Source organism: Mus musculus, chromosome 14, assembly GCF_000001635.26.
Source record: "Mus musculus strain C57BL/6J chromosome 14, GRCm38.p6 C57BL/6J".
Classification (NCBI taxonomy): domain Eukaryota; kingdom Metazoa; phylum Chordata; class Mammalia; order Rodentia; family Muridae; genus Mus; species Mus musculus.
The window spans coordinates 52256758-52261758 of record NC_000080.6 but is presented as its reverse complement, the minus strand read 5'-3'; the positions used below and the strand labels follow the sequence as shown (position 1 = coordinate 52261758).

General features: G+C 44.6%; 1 protein-coding gene across 3 annotated transcripts in view; it reads left to right on the top strand.

The window, feature by feature from the left end:
• The first annotated feature begins 3716 nt into the window (after nt 1-3716).
• Chd8 (chromodomain helicase DNA binding protein 8) overlaps nt 3717-5001 on the top strand; it is a 59892-nt gene continuing 58607 nt past the window's right edge. For 2 of the 3 annotated variants that reach the window (XM_017316172.2, XM_011245165.3), the window contains exon 1: nt 3717-4081. The gene's annotated coding sequence lies outside the window, so the exon portion shown is untranslated. The remainder of the gene's footprint in view (nt 4082-5001) is intronic. The other variant, NM_201637.3, reaches the window with a different exon arrangement.

The window sequence follows — 5001 nt, the reverse complement described above, 5'->3', positions numbered from 1 at the left end:
TTTCATGTGTCATTTCTGACTATACCCTGAGTGTAAATGGATACTATCCTCCTAGAATATTGCATCAAAGATAATTCCTTCTTAGAATTGGTTTTATTCTGAATTCTGTTCCTTATAGTAGCAGTAAAGTTAACATTGTACCATAGGAAATGAGAGGTCATCTGGGCATTGAGCTGATTATGCTTCTGGTCTTTGGATTTTAACCCTACCTCATTCCACAAAGGTTTAGTGGTTGTTGAATTTATATTCAGCCTGTTTCTTTGTTTGTTTTGTTTTGTTTTGTTTTGTTTTGTTTTAACCAGGCACAAAACTGAGTATATAATTTAGTTCTTTTCATTTTTCCTTCATCCCTCCCTCATTTCTTTTCTCTCTTCCTTTCTTTTTAAGTCTGGTGAGGTAGCTTAGGCTATCCTAGAACTCCTGATCTTCCTGTGTTAGCCTCCTGAGTACTGAATGTGCCAATGCACCCATCAATGCTATAGTTTCTGTTGAAAAGTTCTTTACTGTTCAGATTTTTCTAGCAATTCACAAGCATTAGAGATAGTATTTTACCTATGGCTGTTACTCTTGGAGTGATGAAAGTGACCATCCTGACTTTTTTTTTTTTTTTGGAACGTAAAAACCTAATTCTCACACCTAGTATTATATTTTATAACCTTCCATACTTGATATTTTTCTTGTTTTGAAAAGAAACAAAAAGCTGTGGCTTATTATAAATTCATGACCTGAGTCAAGTGATAATGAATTAATACAAAAGCATCTCCCACCCCAATGTGCTGAATGGTAATTATGCGATATTTTGAAATCATGAACACTGAAAATCATATCATTTATAGCAACACATCAGTGTAGCTAGCAGAAACCACTGGGCCAGACACGCCCCTCCCACAATGCTTATAATGACTTCCTTTGTTGGTGGGTCTTATATTCTGTACCAGAAACTAACCAGAAGGATAATAGTCTCTTATTATAGAAACCATTAATAATTAGGATTATATCTCTGTGCATTTACACATAAACACATTAACAAATTTATACAGTGGTATTTAGAGCTAGGGAAGAATTTGCTCAGTATAGTCACAGCTCCTCATAAAATATTGACACAACACCCTTCCCCTTTGGTTTTGTTGGTCTTTTCTTTCTTTCTTTCTTTCTTTCTTTCTTTCTTTCTTTCTTTCTTTCTTTCTTTCTTTCTTCCTTCCTTCCTTCCTTCCTTCCTTCCTTCCTTCCTTCCTTTCTTTCTTTCTTTCTTTCTTTCTTTCTTTCTTTCTTTCTTTTTTTTTTTTAGGGCTGTCCTGGAACTCACTTTGTAGACCAGGCTGGCCTCAAACTCAGAAATCCACCTGTCTCTGCCTTCCAAATGCTGGGATTAAAGGCATTCGCCACCACTCCCCGCCTGCTGTTTTGTTTTTCAAGACACGATTTCTCTGTGTAGGCCTGGCTGTCCTGGAACTTGCTTTATAGAAGACCAGGCTGTCCTTGACCTCAGAGATCTACCTGCCTCTGGCTCCCTACTACTGGAATTAAAGGTATAGGCACAATTATGTTACTGCTTGAAAAATTATTTTAATCATTGAAATGTCTCTTTAAAAAGTGTATTTTAACGATGTTTGATGGGTGAGAGAGATAGATTAGGAGCTGAGCATGAACTGGTCATGCAGAGGACCAGAGTTCAGTTCCTTGCCACACATGTCCACTGTAATTCCAGTCCCAAGGGAAACCCACATCTCTGCTCTCTGGCCCAACCAGTGCTCATGCACATACATATACACAAAATTAAAAATATAATAGAAAAACTGTTTTCTTTGTGTACTCCTGGCTGTCCTGGAACTAGTTCTGTAGATCAGAGCTCAGAGATCGGCCTGCATCTGCCTCCCAAATCCTAGGATTAAAGGCGTGCCCTGCAATAAATCTCTCTCTCTCTTTTTTTTTTTTTTCTTTTTTGGTTTTTTAAGACAGGGTTTCTCCGTATAGCCCTGGCTGTCCTGGAACTCACTTTGTAGACCAGGCTGGCCTCGAACTCAGAAATCTGCCTGCCTCTGTCTCACGAGTGCTGGAATTAAAGGCGTGCGGCCACCACGCCCGGCTAATAAATCTCACTCACACACATTAAAATCTAAAAAATATATCTTTAAAAACAACAATGGGCTGGAGAGATGGCTCAGTGGTTAAGAGCACTGACTGCTCTTCCAAAGGTCCTGAGTTCAAATCCCAGCAACCACATGGTGGTTCACAACCATCTGTAATGAGATCTGATGCCCTCTTCTGGGGTGCCTGAAGACAGCTACAGTGTACTTACATATAATAAATAAATAAATCTTAAAAATAAGAAAAAGAAAATCTATGGGCAAACTGAGGCACATGAGTCAGAACCCTGGGCCTGATGTTCAGGGACCCTCTACTTTCATGTTAGCCCCAGGAGTCAGCGGGTCTCCCTATACCTCAGTTTCCCCAGAGGGAAGTAGCACAGCAAATATGGTTGTCTCTCCATCTATGATAGTCTAGTTCCAGGATCCCCCCAAACCACATGGATAACAAAATCTGTGGGCACCAAAGTCCCTCAGGAACAGAGATGTATATTTACAAACTACCTACACACGTTGTTCTCAACACTGCGATCATTTCTGATTCTACCTAAAACAGTGCGGGTGATGTGCAAATAGTTGACAAATTATATTGTTTAGGGAAAATGACAAGAGCAAAGTTTATAAAAATAAATAAATCTCTTTAAAAACAAATTTTGCAGGTTTTGCTGTGTTGCTCAAGCTTCCTTCAGGTTTGTTTGTTTGTTTGGGGGGGGGGGGTTGGTTCAAGACAGGGTTTCTCTGTGTAGCCCAGGCTGTCCTGGAACTCACTTTGTAGACCAGGCTGGCTTCGAAATCAGAAATCCGCCTGCCTCTGCTTCTCGAGAGCTGGGATTAAAAGCCTGCACCACCACGCCCGGCTTCCTCGAGTTTTCTAATACTGGTATTTAAACAAACAAACAACAACCAAAAAACCCTTCTTGTATGGAAATGTAGTCGGCAGAACTTTAGAAAATGCAGGAACACCTTTCTCAGTGTAGTTTGACCTATGGTGAAATTTTGCTTCTTTCCAGAATAAATGACTCCGTCAGTGTACCTCTGATAAGTCTTGTTTCCCAGTGTGTATTCGTGCGTAGTAATTGGAACTATTGGTAAATTTAAGGTCCTTTGCTTTTTAAGTGAAATTCCTCACTCCCGATATTACTAAATGACTCAGAATTTTGGGTTGCTAAAATCGGAACACTGGTCTAGGGCGTGGTAGCTCATGCCTCAAATACCATATCTCTGTGTTTAACGCCAGCCTGATATATTGAGACCCTGTCTCAAAAAAACAAACAAAACTCTAATACTGGAAAATCTGAAACGTGCATAGATAAGCAAGTAGAATGGCTATAAAACCCGTGTCGATTATGTGTTGATAATCCTGCTTGTCAAGGATCACCCTAGAAGTGGCATTCAGAAAAACTGATCGTTGGCTTCTTTGATAAACCAGCATCATTCCTACGTTTAAGAGGTGGTGGGGCTTGTTTCCAGTCTTGTTCAACGTTTTTCCAGAGTTCCTCCCCATGACTGACAGGCATCCTGAGTACATGAGAGGAGGGCATGTAGGGGCTGGACCAAAACGGACCAACAGAACTCCAAAAAGGCCTTCACATTCCTATACGTAATCGTGGGAGATCACCAAGCCAGTCGACCCAAGATGGCCTCCCGAGACAGGTAGCAGGTGCTGTCCGGGTTTGCAGCGCCCCCAGCGGCGGGGGTCAGAGGCCTGGCCTGCCAGCCCGCCGCCCGCTCCGATTTCCAAGCAGGCATATCTGCGGTTGCCTACGTACCCTTCCCAGCCTCAGGCCCTCCCAGCCTTCGGAGACTTCCTGGATGGCGCCCGGCTCCGGCCACGCCATTGGTAGATGGAGGGCGGTGGGCGGGCCCAGGCGCATGGAGGACTAGCAAGCTTGCTTGCGGCGAGGGCTGGCCGTGCTCCGCCGGAAGGCGCCTTGTTCTCCCGGACGGTGGGTTGCAACTCTTGCCCAGGGAAGGAAGCCGCAGGACTGGCTCAGGTAAGCCTGCGGCACGCGCGGCTCCACCAAGCCTCGTCGGAGCCTGGGCGGGTAGTGGGTGGGGTAACAACGTCCTCGCTTGCTCGCTCGCTCGCACCCATGCGGGTGCAGCGCCGAGCGGTGATCAGGTGCGGGATGCTCGGGGCTGAACCACTCTCCTTTGTGAGAGGCAGGCGCTGGGGACCGGACGGGCCGCGGGGCCGTGCTGGGACGGGCCGCGAGGGAGCTGCTAGGGCCAGCGTGGAGTTTTGGAGCTTGTCATGGCACTGCTGGGCGAGGCGCACATTCGAGACAGTTGCCTTTTTCTTCTTCCTCCTTTCCCAAGAAGAAAAACTCCCCTGCTCGGTTAGGTTACTCCATACGTTGGAGTCAGAAGTGCGAGGCCAGGGTTTTAGTTTGTTTTGGCTGGATTCTTTTTCCCTCTCCTCTCTTATCTTTAATGTTTTTAGTAAATGTGGGTAGGGAAGCCTGAGGTGAACGTGTTCGGATTTATTATGTTCCCAATTTCTGCGGGGCTGTTGCAAAGTAGAGGTGACGAGGAAACGAACAGCACAAGTCTTGTGTCTTCCTTGACAGGTCTGCAGAGCTCTTTGGTTTTCTGACACATTATGTAAACTCTTCACTAGAGGAGGACTGCCTCTTGGCGAATATTATTTAAAATTTGTTTTGGTTTTTTTGTGTCTTAATTTACCTGTTTCTAGTCGGCTTGCCATTGCTGCAGCTGTGCATACGCAGCAGCGCCTCTTTAAGGGGCAGTCCTGACGTCGTTAAAGGCTTCCCAGAGGAGGTATGTAGTGAACCAGTCTTCGCAGTGAGTGAGCAAAGTGAGCCAGAAGTCGGATTTTAAACGCTACGTAATTTTCTTTCAAAAGATAGACACAGTGAGACATCTCAGACACGAGTGAGGACCTTGCTTTAGC